The sequence below is a fragment of the Nematostella vectensis genome, chromosome 8, assembly GCF_932526225.1.
Source record: "Nematostella vectensis chromosome 8, jaNemVect1.1, whole genome shotgun sequence".
Taxonomy (NCBI): Eukaryota; Metazoa; Cnidaria; class Anthozoa; order Actiniaria; family Edwardsiidae; genus Nematostella; species Nematostella vectensis.
In genome coordinates, this window is record NC_064041.1 from 1,932,479 (window position 1) to 1,948,099 (window position 15,621).

Sequence of the window (15,621 nt, forward strand, 5' to 3'; positions counted from 1 at the left end):
TTTTTAGAATACAGAACAAATTTACAATTATCTCAAAATTTGATAATCAACTTTATAATTTTCGGATACAACGTGAACAGTGACTTCTATAACGTCATAGAAATCAGCAAAAATCGTTAAAAGACAAAACCAAATTCGACAAAAAGTTGGTATACAACAAAAAGTGCAAGGCAAGCTAAAATATCTCTATGGTTAAAAAACCCACTAAAGCGAACATTTTACACAAACAATGGACATTTCATTTAGCTTTACTGAAGACTTTTTTTTGGTTTTGCCTTTTAAGGATTTTTGCTGATTTCTAATCAGCTGGTCCACTTTCTCATCAGTCATTCCGTAATTTCCCCTCATTGCACCTGCAAAAATAATGGTAGTTGCAGTTGAGTAAGTGATACCTTTCTGCATTTCTCGCACTGTTGTGAATTACCATAAATTATCTGCACCTTGTTTCTGCCCAGGTGCATCCTGGACCTTCCCTTTCCCTTCAGTCTGCACCGCATGAGCTCTTCTTCGGTGAAGAGGTCTATCAGGAGCCTCTTCACCCCTTCCAGGGGCTTTCACAGATATTTAATTTTCTGTTTGGTTGTGACTGTAAAGAATAAATTGAACAAATTATTGAAAACAGCTAAAATCGGTTTATAAGCAATCAGGTATGTATATAGTCTATACGAGTTTTCTGTTCCGGTTATATTGTTTGTTATGTTTTATCGAGACGTACCACTGGACTGGGCTGATCCTCTGCAGGAACATCTTTGTAAACCTATTAAAAATACAAAAAAAAGAACACTCAAGAAGCGCTCCCGAAATGATCCCAGGACCCGAAACGATCCCAGGACCCGAAATGATCCCCAAAAATACCCCAACTGATGCCGGGATCCGAAACGATCCCAAAGAGTCCCCGAAATGAACCCCAAGGAATTGCAGTAATGGACAAACAAAAGGAATGTAGAAGGATTGGCTTTCAGTTTTAAAAACATATGAAACATTTTAGCGTCATTTTTGTTACTATTCAGAAATTTGAATCAACTAAAACCATAGTATAAAGATTTTTATATACGACTGCGCGGGAAATACAGCTTTCGACAGCTTGGTTAAGTCAGCAATTGGGGTCAAATAAAATTTCCCGTGATGGTAATTTGAAGAACCAGGCGTGAATAAAGAATTTATACATAACAAGCCATAAATGTCTCCACAGATTAGACATGCCTCTGCTTTCCCGTAGGAAAATGTTTGTTTGTGTTCGGTGAATGAAAGACCTATCATAAAGAGAGATAGAGAGAAATAATGCAGTGGTATACGCACTACTACTTAAGGAAATTCAAAACTCACATATTGCTTTCAACAAAAGCCACATCTCTTAATATTTTGCAACTCTAGTAAAAGGGTTGTTCGAGTGCATTACTCAGTGTGCTTTTGTCATTCCATCTTCTCGGCCAAACCGGCTGTCCGTAAATGTTCGCTCGTGTGAACATGGATTTCGTGGTGAAAAACACGTTTGGTTGTCAAATGAATATAGATTTTTAGGGGTGATGTTTACCGAAAACGAGATTTATAGTGTCAGAGTCATGTGTTGGAACTGCAAATGTTTCGAAGGTCAAAAGTTTGGTTGTTCTGAGCAAGGCTGTGCTTTGGCTGTGCTATGTTTATGTTGTACTCTTTTCAGTAGCAATTAAAAGTTGTGTATTTGTTTTGGACTCTGTTTATGGGTTTACCGCCGGGGCAATGGAATAAATAGAAGTATTGTATTGGAATTTAAGTTTTTTAAGTCATGTTATTTAGAAATAGATTCGCTGTCAACCCTTAATTATGCTTTAAGAATTGAAAGTGCTTTCTTCTGCTTCCCCTTTGTCCATTACCGCAATTCCGTGGTGTTGATTCCGGGGACTCCTCGGTATCGTTTCGGGTCCCGGGATGAGTTGGGGTAATTTTGGGGATCATTTCGGGTCCTGGGATCGTTTCGGGTCCTGGGATCATTTCGTGTCCGGAGTTCTGTACAGGACCCGAAATGATCCCAGGACCCGAAACGATCCCAGGACCCGAAACGATCCCCAAAAGTACCCCAACTGATCCCGGGACCCGAAACGATCCCCAAGAGTCCCCGAAATGAACCCCAAGGAATTACAGTAATGGACAACTAAAGGAATGTGTAAGGATTGGCTTTCAGTTTTAAAAACATATGAAACATTTAGCTTTGTTTGTGTTATTAAAAGGAAATTTACATTAACTAAAACTATAGTATTAAGATTTTTATATACGACTGCGGGGGAAATACAGTGGTTGAGTCAGAAATTGGGGTCAACTAACAACTCATGTGATAGTAATTTGAGGAGCCCGGCGTGGATAAATCATTTTTACATAACAAGCCATAAAAGAAAGTCTTTACAGATGGGACATGCTGCTTTACATAGGAAGCGAAATGTTTTAAAGTTATTTTTTGGCATGTTTGTTTTCGGTAAATGAAAGACCTATCATATCGTGAGATCATGCCGGGGTATACGCACGACTACATGAGGAAATTCAAAACTCACATAATATTGCTTTCACATCCTCTTAATATTTTGCATCGATAGTAGAAGGGTTGTTCGAGTGTATTACTCAGTGTGCTTTTGTCATTCCATCTTCTCGGCCAAACCGGCTGCCTAAAATGTGTAGGTAAATATTCGCTCGTGTGAACAAGGATTTCGTGGTGAAATACATGTTTGGTTGTCAGATGAATATTAATTTTTAGGGGTGATGTTTACCGGAAATGAGATTTATAGTGTCGGAGTCATGTGTCGGAACCGCAAAATGTTAAGAGTGTGATGGAAGGTCAAAAGTTTGGTTGATCTGAGCAAAGCTGTGCTATGTTTATGCTGTATTCCTTTCAGTAGCAATTTAAAGTTGTGTATTTGTTTTGGACTCTGTTTATGGGTTTAACGCCGGGCAATGTAATAAATAGAAGTATTGTGTTGGAATTTAATATTTTTAAGTCACGTTGCTTAGAAATCGAGTCGCTCTTAACCCTTTATTATGCTTCAAAACTTGCAAGTATTTCTTCTGCTTTCCCTTTGTCCATTACCGCAATTCCTTGGGGTTGATTTCGGGGACTCCTCGGTATCGTTTCGGGTCCGAGGATCAGTTGGGGTACTTTTGGGGATCATTTCGGGTCCTGGGATCGTTTCGGGTCCTGGGATCATTTCGGGTCCTGTACAGTTCCACTGTATATATATATATTTAGAAGGGTTTTATTCATTTAATTTGTCAAATGTTGTTTATTGCTTTTTCTGTTTTTGTTTTATTTCTTTTGTTTTATAAGCCGCTTTAAAACTATGCGTTTTAGAAATGTCAAATTCTGATAATTTTAATACAGTTAATTTTAAATGTTGAATTAAAATCGCAGAAAATCCAAAGGTTGACTCATGCGTATCAAATTTTTTGAACTTGTTTCTTTTGCTCGCAAATCGACGAAAATCATAAAAAATCAAGATGCTCAAGCCGGAATGAACTCGCCTAATAGGATATCCGTAAAATCGTAGAACATCGCAAACGAGCTATTCATGTCTTTTGCGTCGTTGCGATATTCAAAAATATCTTTGAATTTCACAAAGTGTGACTTCGCACCTTTTCTTCTTCATTTGGATTTATTGCGATTTTCTGAGATATTTTAGGATATCACAGAAACTCCACTCGCAAAAAGTGAATTTTCATTTCGCACGGTAAGGCGTTGCGATGACGAAGGACAGTAGGCTAGATACTTCGTGTAAGAAAAAGGCTACAGTAAGATCGCAATCAATACACAAAAATCAACCTCGTCCCCAGGGTCTTCTGGGTAATTTTCAATATGGCGTCTGGCTAACGAAGACCCTGGCGGAGGCTGGCCCATTTCCACAGGTAGACCGGTACTAGAGTATTAACCGAATCTAATATGGCCGACATATTGGTTAAATGAGGCATGGAATCACATGATATCTGACAAAGAACGGCCGTAATTATCACTCCCATTGCCAATTTGAGCGTGTGAGGGCAACTTATATATCTCCCGACTGATTTATTCAAGCAAACTTCCCTGGAAACTTTGGAAAACAGCAAAGCGCCGTATGAAATTCGGAGCACAATTCTACAAGAATCCAGAATTCCTATACGAAGTTCAATAAGAGACTCAACCGGGGTAAGGTGAATTGGCTAGCCACTCATTCACTTTGAAACACGTCTCAAATGCGAACTCCTTTCTCACTAGACCTTCTCCATCTTTCCACCCACCCCCTAGCATCCCTCGGCTCCCAGTTTTATTTCTCCCCTTCGCATTTGACTAGTACCTGGTCTTACCTCCTGATGATAAACCTTGTGCTAGAATACACGTAAGGTTGCTTTACATTTCGAAGAGCTCTAAGAAATATCCCACCTTTCCATTTTGTAACTCTATATACTCGTTTTTGTCATCCCCAGTCTTGCCATTCCACGCCATCATTTATGTTCAACATTTTCCTCCCTTCCAGATCATCTATCCACCTAACACCCACCCCCCCCCCACCACCACCACCCACCCACCCAAGGTGCTTTGGTACGAATACCCGCCTTCAACCGAAAACTATTGATCCCAATCAGAATGACATTACTCTGTGATTCAGGTTCACCAAAAACTCGACTGTGCCAACACGACTTTTGGGTATTTGGATTGATTACTCTTTTTCACATAGCCATATTTTATCTGTTCCTCGTTGCTGATCTTGTCGGGCCAGCGGATCTTCAGTATCTTCCTCAGGCAGGTGTTGATGAAGACCTGGATTTTCTTTATGGTGGTGACGGTGGTTCTCCAGGTCTCGGCTCCGTAGACTAGTATTGGCTTTACGATGGTGTTGAAGAGCCTGATCTTGGTGGTGATGCTGATCTCGCTGGATCCCCAGATGTTCTTTAGTTGATGGATGCTTATCTTCTCTGGCACTCCGTAATGTCTCAGTAGTCTCCAGAGGGTCTGCCTGTCAACGCTGTCGAACGCCTTCTCATAGTCGATGAAGTTGATGTAGAGGGGCGAGTTCCACTCCAGGGACTGCTCCAGAATGATGCGCAGGGTTGCGATCTGGTCCGTGCACGATCTCTCCTTTCGGAAGCCGGCTTGTTGGTCACGGAGATGCGGGTCCACGGCGTCTTTCATTCTGTTCAGCAGGATGCGGTTAAACACCTTCCCTGGGATGGACAACAGCGTTATCCCTCGGTAGTTGGAGCAGGAACTGAGGTCGCCTTTCTTGGGGAGTTTGATGAGGTAGCCTTCCTTCCACTCTGCTGGTACTTCTTCTTCTTTCCATATCTTGCAGAAGAGCGGGTAGAGGAGCTCCACACTGGTCTCGAAGTCAGCCTTCAGCAATTCTGCCGGGATGCTGTCGGGTCCTGCAGACTTGCCGTTCTTCAATTGCTTGATGGCGCTGCAGATTTCTTCCTTCGTGGGTGCGCAGCACTCGATTGGCAGGTCACTATCAGCTGGCGGTATCTCCTGGAAGTGCTCGACCCACCTCTTCTTCTGTCCTTCTTCGTCTGCTATAACTCCTCCATTCTTGTCCTTTACTGGCCTTTCTGGCTTAGCAAACTTGCCCGATATTTTCTTGATGATGGAATACAGGTCCTTGGTGCTGTTTTGGTGAGCTGCTTCTTCTGCTTTTGTTGCTAGTGTCTTTATGTAGCTTCGCTTGTCTGCTCTGATGCTTCGCTTGACGACTCTGTTGCTTCTGTGTATTCCTCTTGTGCTTTCACTTTCGTTGCTCTTGTTCTGCTGTTGTTCACCACTTCCTTCTTCTGTCTTTTTTCTTCTATCTTCTGTAGTGTCTCTGCTGATATCCATTCCTTGTGTGTGTACGACTTGGGGCCCAGTACTTCTTGGCATGTTGATGTCACTGCTTCTTTCACTTTCTGCCACTTCTTGCTTCGATATTGGCGTTGAAGTCGCCCATTACTATGAGGATGTTTCTCTTTGGTCTGTCTTGGATGATGGTCGCCAGTCTGTTGTAAAAGTCGTCCTTCTCCTCCTCTTCACTGTCGTTCGTCGGGGCGTAGCACTGGATGATGTCCATGTTGATCCTCTTCTTCTTGATGTAGAAAGAGGCTGTCATGATCCGTGGTCCGTGCGCCTCCCACCCGATAAGCGCTCTCTGTGCTGACTTTGAAAGCATCAGGGCCACTCCCTGAGTGTGTGCAGCATCTTCCTGCTCGTGCCCCAAGTACAGCAGTAACTCGCCGGAAGTCAGTCGCTTCTGCCCGGAACCAGTCCATCTTGACTCGCTCAGCAACGAGGAACTATGGCAGCGTACAAAGCAGCAGCCTGTTGATCAAGACGTCCTTCAGAGACGCTGGCGATGGATTGGCCACACCCTTCGAAAGCCTGCAACCAACATCACAAGACAATCCCTCACTTGGAATCCCCAAGGAAAGAGGAAGAGAGGGCGGCCTCGTAACACCTGGCGCCGAGATTTGGATGCAGACGCCAAGCAGATGGGCAAGACGTGGGGACAGCTGGAGAGACTCGCCCAGAACCGAGACGCCTGGAGAGAGCTGGTCGGCGGCCTATGTCCCAGACGGAACCACAGGCGGAGATAGATATTTTATCTGTGTGCAGCCTAAACACTGCTGTTAGATCCAAGAAAATGATGGTTGCTTCTCTCAAAAAGAAACTCGAAAGGGGAAAATAATAATTTATATGGTATTACATAAATATAATCTTTGTCTTTTATTCATTATTTTGTATTTCTCAAAAGGAGCATAAATTTTTACTCCTATCTACCTTCTCAAAACTAACTAACCCAATCTTACTTCCCAAAACGCGGGGTTTGACAGAAATTATTATAACATCTCTAGTAAAAAGGCAGTCTAGAAATACTCCCCTGTACTTATGAAGATCAACCAATAGAACAATATGAACCAGCCATTTTAGCTTGTCATTGATATAACTAGGAAGACTACAGAAGAGCTGTAGAAAAACTAGGTGGTCTGCGTAGGTGTGTTAAAGACAAGGGCCAATGCTTGAAACATCAGCAAAATTATTTGTTTTCACAGAGGCATGCAAAATGATTTGTTGCTGTGGCAAAATGCAACATGAATTTAAATTGACTTTCAAAATTATTGGGCAGCACGCGCTCCCTGTGCCCCACCTCCTGCTATGGCCCTGTTATTTACAACATATTGTCAGCTTGGAATTAAAGAAAACTTCGTTCTGTATCAAAGCTCATCTCACCTTGTGTGATTGATCAATCGAGCAGTGCAGTGAACTGAGGGTTATCTACCCCCCCTCCCCCCCCCCAAACAGACACTGGCCTCTGGGGCAAGAAGGTTGGGACATTCTGGTCTTTAGAAGGGGAGTGAGGTAAAAATCCTAGTTGCTAGTAATGTCAGAGAAGTAGTCTAACACAAGTGTCAGATAAATAGACTCAAGTAGGTGTGAGTGGGTGTGACACTGTTAAGTAAAACCAAGGGAAAATTACAGATCACCTAAAAAACATTTTATCCTTAAAAAGTTTCGCCATTATTTTACTGTTATAATCAAGAAAACAGAAAAGATCTATAGTAAAAGTAGGAAATTATATTATTATTATTTTGAGGATTGGTTAAGTAGTATGCATGCATGTTTGCATCTATGGTTGTAGAAATAACAACACATCTCATAACACGAACTTTTGTCGAGTGCACAATCTAAATTATCTCACCAATCGGAATACCTTTCCAACATTTATTTATTTAGGGTGTGCATCTTTCTTTGTCTGCTTTTGCCTTCTGATTTCTTGGCGCTCAATGCATCATATCGCTGCGTCAAAAAAAAGTTCATGAATGTCGTATTGCTGCTGTTTTCCAAATTTGCCAAGGAGGTTTGCTTTAATATAACTCAGTCGGGAGATATATAAACTGCCTTTACACGCTCAAATTTGGCAATGGGAGTGATAATTACGGCCGTTCTTTGTCAGATTCCATGTGATTCCATGCCTCATTTCACCAATATGTCGGCCATATTACATTCGGTAAATGGGAAGCAATTCATAGATCCGACGAGCGCACGAATAACCAATAAGAAAGCAGCAAATAGAAGCCAGCGAAGTGCAACCCAAATGTCCCACAAAAGTCCCACAAATTGTACAACATGTCGGATGAGGTCTGTGAATCCTGCTCGGGTTTATCTAAAATATAGACGTTTATAGGGGTTTTCCTGCGACTTGGGAAATAACATGATAGAAATTGATTTGTTGTCCAAGTTTGGTGAACATTTTGTAGAGAAGCATAGAAATAGATAACTACAAATTTGGTTGTTGAATAGAAACGACCCAAATCCAGCTCAAAATATGAAAACTTGGAAATGATTAGATAAAGCGGTGCTCCCTCGGTAGGAATTATGTGTTTATGTGCTTTCAAAGCTATTTTTGTCAACTTGCAGTTATTTAAGTGCGGGGAAAAATAGAAGAAAATCCGAATTCGCTGTTAACGCCTGACTTTTAACTACACGTTTTATCGGCAAATGTCAAGATTTAAAGCAATAATACAAACGACAGTCTAATCATTGTTATATGTAATTGAAGTAACCTATGATAATATGAAACACAAGTTTAATGGTAGGACTTACACTGTTTTTGTATATGTGGTTTGTTTGCTTTTTGTTTTTCGTTCTTTGCAGAAATTTTACGTGTTTTTCTGTAATTTGAGTCCCAACTCTACACTTAAAGTGGCCGGTAAAAGAAAACAGGACTATCACTTTCTGCGCTGACCGGAAGATGTTTATTTTGCTTGTCCAGATTCGCAGAAATATATCTCAAACCAATCTTTTTGCCGTCGGTTGCCGACTTTTTGTGGGACATTTGGGTGACCACATGGCTGTTATTGCATCATCTCTTTCCTGATTGGCTATTCCTTCGCGCGTGATTATAAATGTCGGATCTATGAATTTCCCACGGACGTAGTTTTTGGTCGAGTCCGCGGCCTTGCAGCGGTCATACCCAACCTCTCAATTGGAAACTTCCGAATAAACATCTTCGGAATCGAGCATCATAAAAAAAGATTGCGGCCATATGACAAAAGAGTTACGTCTCTCTCTTATGTGCCCATACGAATAAGAGAGACAATTCCTGCCTTTGTTGTATACTAAATGAAATTTTCCAACCATTTTCATTTAAATTTTCTGATAATGTATTTTATATAACTTTTAACCATGACAGCTCGCAGGTGCTTTTACTTTTTTTTCCTTTGTTTTTTTTTTACTAAAGTTTTTAGCGTAAGCTTAATTGAGTACTTATTTTACTTACTTTAATGGGTACCTCTTAGCATATGAAGTTTTATTCACAATGCAACATGTCTTTGGTGCCTGCTTTTCTATATCTAAATTAATTTTGAGGGTTTAAATTGATTTATATACTCGTCATCATAAGTTTTCTCACAGAAGAGTCTACAGAAATAACATCATTTAGATAGGTATTATATGATACCTGCGCAACCCCTCGACTCCCCCCTCAGCAAATTCTGAATACGCGCCCGCTAAACTGTTAAACGTTTACATCTTGTAATGATTACCAGAGATAAAACGCAAAACAACGAACCCGCGCGTTCCTAAGTCGAGATTAGGAAACTAGTTGGCTGATTCACTCGTCCGTTCTCGCTCATTTAATTTTTTAATCTGCCTGACGACCTATAAATTAATAAACACTAACTAAATTGAGTAGACTAAGACTAGATATTTATATGGTCAGTCACCACACACAAAAGTCGGATCGCCATCTTGGATTTCTCCGACAATCTCGCACTTTCCGGAGATGGTGATCGGTAAATTCCGACTGTGAGGTTGGGTATGACCGCTGGGAGTCCGCGGACTCGACCACAATCTACGTCCGTGGGAAATTGCTTCCCTTCGGTAAATACTCTAGTGTCGGTCTACCTGTGGAAATGGGCCAGCCTCCGCCAGGGTCTTCGTCAGCAAGACGCCATATTGAAAATTACCCATAAATTTTATTTATTAAGCAAAAATAAGCAAAGATTTGGTCGTTTGAAGCTCCGGCATATGCCTAAATCTATATATTATTCTTTTAAATTGAAATATTTGACCACAAACCTTATTTTTAGTTTGTAAAAGTACTAACAAAGTTTCCTCAAGAAGCACTAAGATCTTGGAGACATTCATTTTTTCCCACCAAAAGTTGCACGAGCGCGAAGTCAGAAATTCACATTTTCCGCCATTTTCTTAAGTGATGAGAACATTGAGTCGCGTTTGCCAAAATTTCACCAAGGATCAGAATGACCCCTTTTAATGGCAGCAAAAAAGAATATGCTAGAGCACAGACAGCAATTTTAAGGTTTGTTTTAAAGATAACAGCAAAAATTTTCCAAAAATCGGAGCGACGGGCAAAGAAGTGGTTTTCGAGAGAAAATTTTGCTGACAAGGCCAGGTCGGGGAGACCAACAGTTCTAACCAAAGTAGCCAATAATTTAAATACCAAAGGTAACTACAAGCGAGGTAGTTCGACTAAGATATTTACAGAGCTTCAGGGAAAAGGCCTTACAGGTTTGAAAGATATAGTTCGACTTTTTAAAGGCAAAAAAGGTTGGAAGGCGATGAGACGCCCAAAAAAGGGCCACTGTTCAGTAAAAAACAAAGACATGCTCAGCTTAAATTCGCACGGAAGTATAAGAAACCGACGCCAAAAGAATGGTAAGACTTCCTTTTTTCAAACGAGTGTCCTAAGTATCTGTTTCAATTTTCTAATCCTTGGAATGATGTAGTTGGGGCTCCCAGGAAAGCCAGGTTCTCCACCATATCAAGTAAAAAAAAGTGCCAAATGGAAGGTTTGGGGAGCAATGACCGGCCATGGACTAAGCAATCTTCACTTCATTCCCCGAGGTCAAATGATAAGTGAAGACTACGTGGACAAAATATTGGAGAAAGAAGTCAGACCCCTAATGTCACGGCGATCGCATACCCAAGATCCTACTAAAACCAAGCTGTTCAGTGTTAATCAGAACGTGACATTCGTGCAGGATTGCGCTCCTGCTCATACAGCCAAGGTCCCTCAGAAATGGTGCCAACACCACCTGCCAAAGTTCGTAGAATGGCCAGCCTCATGTGACCTGAACCCGATAGAAAATATTTAGAGCATTTTAGACAAGTCCACTAACAGAGATCCACCGCCGACGACAAATGGAAGAACACTCAAGAGACGCCTCTGTTCTGCTTGGCTAAATGTACCAGCAGGTACATTACAGACACTTTCCCACTCTATGTCCAAACGCATATAAAAAAAACAAGGGGGCAACTCTGGTTATTGATTCACAAACAAATATAAAGTAATTTCAGCATATGTAGTATTTGTTATGCTGCGATTAAAAAAGTGCACGAGCTTTTGAACCACCCTGTAGATGTATCTAACTGCGATAAAAAGAGATCACTGCACCTACAAGTGATCCCCATGCACTCCTAGGGGAGCGTCTACATGCAGCTAGTCAAACATGATACTCTGATATACTCCTTGAACGCTTCGGATTTCCAGCAGCCCCTTGAGACGTATCTGCGCGTCAGATATACCTCTTTTTGCTCCATAAGAGCAAATGGCTCAGGTTTATAGTGGCCCCAGCTGCGGAGAGAAAATAAATCATAATAGTATAACCTTTGAGATATGATAACAAATATGCAAAATAACCCCGCAAACCGGTCATATGTAAGGATTTGCCTGTTTCTTGACCAGAATATAGCAGGGTTGGGTATTATAATGATACTTGAAGCTGCGAAAAAGCACTCTTAGATCAACAACCTGGCCCTGACTAACCATCTGAGATATATCAAACAGGGCACTATGAACTCCCCAAACCTCATGGATGGAAAAAAATGGCAATAGCCACATAGGACGCCTCATAATGGTTGCTGGGAACCTAGACTACAGAGATTATTACAGAGTGCAAAACATTGTTCTTGTCACAGGCAGGCGTGGGTCCAAGATCATAAATTTTATTACTTCCTCTTTGCATTTGAATGATAGGCGTACCGAATAAGCCATATTTACATATCTCAAGCCATCTCAAGTATCGGGACAAATGGTACAGCACATTTGGTGTTTTTAATTATATATGGAACACTTATTCGATAAAGCTCTGGACGAAATATGTGGACGAAACGACGCTACTTGTGGGCGAAACGACGCTACTTGTGGAACTGGGTGTGGACAAAACGACAGTCTTTTTATCCTAGGTACAGACCCAGAAAAGCGAGATTGACATGCAAGATAAGAAGATTGAATAATCAGGAAGTCATCAGCTTATACTCCGTATTAAGCCTATGACATCATCTATCCGCACACAGTGGACACTAGTATTATCTGTTGGTATGTTTTCTTTGACTGAAGAGTCCTTTGGGAAAGACAGATGGTGCATCAGACGGTAACTCTGAAGTCGGGGAGTAGGGCATATCTAGAGGGTCCTGCTATCCTATTAGCCGCCAGTTCCTTGTTCAGCTTTAATGAGACAGCCTGAGGGTTTTCCTGAGCTGATAACAAATTTTGTGTTTCAAGTCTATGTCTCCTCCACCCTTAAAAGTAAGCACGGAAACCAAATGAAAAGCCAGTAAAAGTCGGTCCTTCTGGGTTGGAAATGAACACTTAATTCGGGGATGATCGCCTTTCTTGCAGGATGGACATTGTTGGTTATAACCACCTGACCCTTACAAGGATTACCCCTATGGCAAGGGCGGGCACAGGGGGGCTGGATTGAAGTCGAAAAGTCACTTTGAAAAAAAAATGAATACAGCTCATCCTCATTTATGGTTGTTGTTACGCCACGTTTCGCTGTCTGCCGCCACTATTCGCGCGAATGTTCTCACAGAAGTCATTTGACAACGCTTATTAAGATTGCGATTGGCTTAATGTTGCAAAATGGCAGGGAAACGTTCGCGCTGATCAACCCATATCCTCCTTCGATGCTCAGGGTTTATGGGTCTTGATTGATCATTCGCCTACAAACTTTTCTGGATTCAAAATATTGTGTCTTTGTCGGTTTATTCTGAAGCCCGTACAAATCAACAGTTTTTGGTAGCCCTTTTGCTTGCACGATCGAAGATCCAGCGTACTATGCGAGCGCTCCCAAAGGTCACACCCGCGTAATTTTCCGGACAGGAAAAGAAAAGTGCTTGATCCTCGAGCATGTTTTGCTTGTCGTCTTATCGCCCGTCGTGCAGTGTTTTTGCGCGAATGAGAGAGAGAAAGGGGATGTCAAGGGTAAAGCAAGGTTTCTTAAATTTATTTTTCCCTGATAAACGGTTAGCAAATTAAAAGATGTTGTAAAGTCAGCGGAAACGTTAAGTGACGCAGTTAAAGTACCGTTAGTAGAAAACTACTGGCGATCAGCCTATTCGTGTAATTTATGAATAAGCAGATCATGTCTCAATTTAAGTGGCTGGATCAGCGAAAGTGGCTGTCGTATAGCAGGGTCTGGATGGGGTTAACCGACTAGTGACGGCTTAAAAAGTAACTGACTACCGACAAAACATGAAAAAAAACTAGTGACAAAAAAAATAGTTGCCGACTACCGACATTTTATCATAACAAGTATTTTTACTCTTTACTTCCATCGTCAATCTACTTACATTCGGCCATTTTAGAATCTGTACTATGTATTTCCTGTTGCATCAACTTTTCAGTCAATTAATAACCTATAATTTTAATTTGTTATTAAGTTATTAATTACTTATCAATCCTAAATAATTTTTGATTTTGTTTATACGTGAAATCTAGTACAAAAGAGAATACTAGTTTAGGTTCACCGACTACCGACAAAGACCGATAATTCTTACCGACTACCGACAAATTATGGAAATTTTAACATTCCCCCCCCCCCCCCCCCCCCACACACACACACACACACACACACACACACTCGGCTCGAAGGTCCGCTCAGAGCAAACAAAAAATATATAACGTTTGGCTGGATTACCGTGCACATCAATATGTCTTTAAAATGACTATAAAAATCTTTTTTGTAATAATCATCTTGATTATTATTGTTATATGTTAAAAAGCACCCTATTAATATGGTGCTTTAAAATACATTTTAAATACAAGATTGAATTTATTTGAAGTATTGATTGCCTAATGTAATACGGCGAGGGGAGGGGTATACCGGAAATTTGGTCCACTGAAATGGAAAAACGAACCTACCCCGCTCAAAATCCTGGCTACGGGCCCGCATGACCTGACGTCTATTTTAAACGACATGAAAAAGCTTCCCTTGGGTCATTTGTCAAAACTCCTTTTTTGTACCTATAACAAGTCTTAAGACAAATTTGATGGTCACAAAACTAAAGAGTGAGCCACAAGAAAGCTGCTAAACGCTCGTATGTTGTTCGAGCTCAGTGAGCAACACTGAATTGAAAATGTATCGGTGCTAGCCGATGCACGCTATACTGTCGAGGGGATGATGAAGAAAGGACTAGCTGACCGCTTGGCGGGAGGTAACAGTTTTATTCTCCTCGACAACAGGGTTGTACAATAAGATTAAGAAAAACTGAATTTCTAGCACTAACACCTTTCCCTTTTTATATTCTCTACACAGAGCGGCCCGTCCTTCTGTGGTCCAGCCGTGCAAGTTGTTGAATTAAGAGATACTCGATAAAACAGTTGGCTTACTGGGTAGTCAACCTGTCGCCTCTTATTTTTCTTACGCACGGCTCCAGATTTTTCTTGGTTTCCCGTTACTAAATTAAAGTTTTCCGCAGGTACAAATAATAAAGAGAGATATCAAAACGGTGGTATTTTCCCGATACCACATCATTTACCAATGGTGTTTTTCTAAAGGCTTATGATAACATATCTAATAAAATCAAGTCAAGGTCTCCCATCTTATCTACTATATCATTACTCAGCTTACCCTAATAACCGCTAGATCACGAAACTACTTATCCTTTTCCCAATAACCAGAACATCTTGAAACTAAGGAAACCTGACCACCAATTTGTTTTCATTGATTCTAAAAATACTCACTTTGACTGAATATTTGATTATACGGAAATGTCTAGGGTGACAATGAAAGCAAAACGGTGCAAAATGAAATGATATTAGCTATGGCTGACTAAATCCGTTGCTATTTTCGACAATATCTTGAGGATATTTCCAATTTTGCATTGATTACCGACGAAACAACGTCTGAGAGACGGCAGGTACTGACGTGACCAATACAGGGTAAAGTATTGTTAGATCCATGTGACCTACCACAAGAACCACTAGATCAGTTATAAGAATCCGTCTATCTGGCCCTTATCAAATAAACCTTTAAAAGAAAAAGTCGACAACAACGCAGATTTATGTGTTTTCCAACGATATTTCGGCAGGCCAATACCTGCCTTCTTCAGGTTATAAATGAGTTACAGTGGCATGCTAAACGTTTAATTTATTAATCAACTCTCGACGCAGACCACAAGGTCCGACGCACACCAGCAGATAAAGGCTGCCGGTGGTTTCTTCCTACGTTTTTATTATCAAGCACCCATTTTTAAATTCTGGATCTGCCCCTGTATGGAAAGTATAACTGTACCCTGGTGTGGTCCTATAACATTGTGCCTTGTTATTAGGGCGTGTTTTGTAGTTGGAGCGACCAAATTAGACCAAATGTTTTTAGCCTTACTTTGATAACGGGCCTTAAGAAACTTAG

The 15,621-nt window shown here is 41.0% G+C and overlaps 1 long non-coding RNA gene and 1 pseudogene across 1 annotated transcript; both read right to left on the reverse strand.

The window, feature by feature from the left end:
• LOC116609418 lies at window positions 1-563 on the reverse strand. Its single transcript, XR_007312582.1, has 2 exons — window positions 425-563; window positions 1-353 (listed from the first exon to the last, which is right to left on the reverse strand). It is a non-coding gene; the product is annotated as an uncharacterized LOC116609418 (long non-coding RNA).
• Window positions 564-4,606: 4,043 nt separating this feature from the next.
• Window positions 4,607-13,571, reverse strand: LOC116609420 (annotated as a pseudogene).
• Between the last annotated feature and the right edge of the window lie 2,050 nt (window positions 13,572-15,621).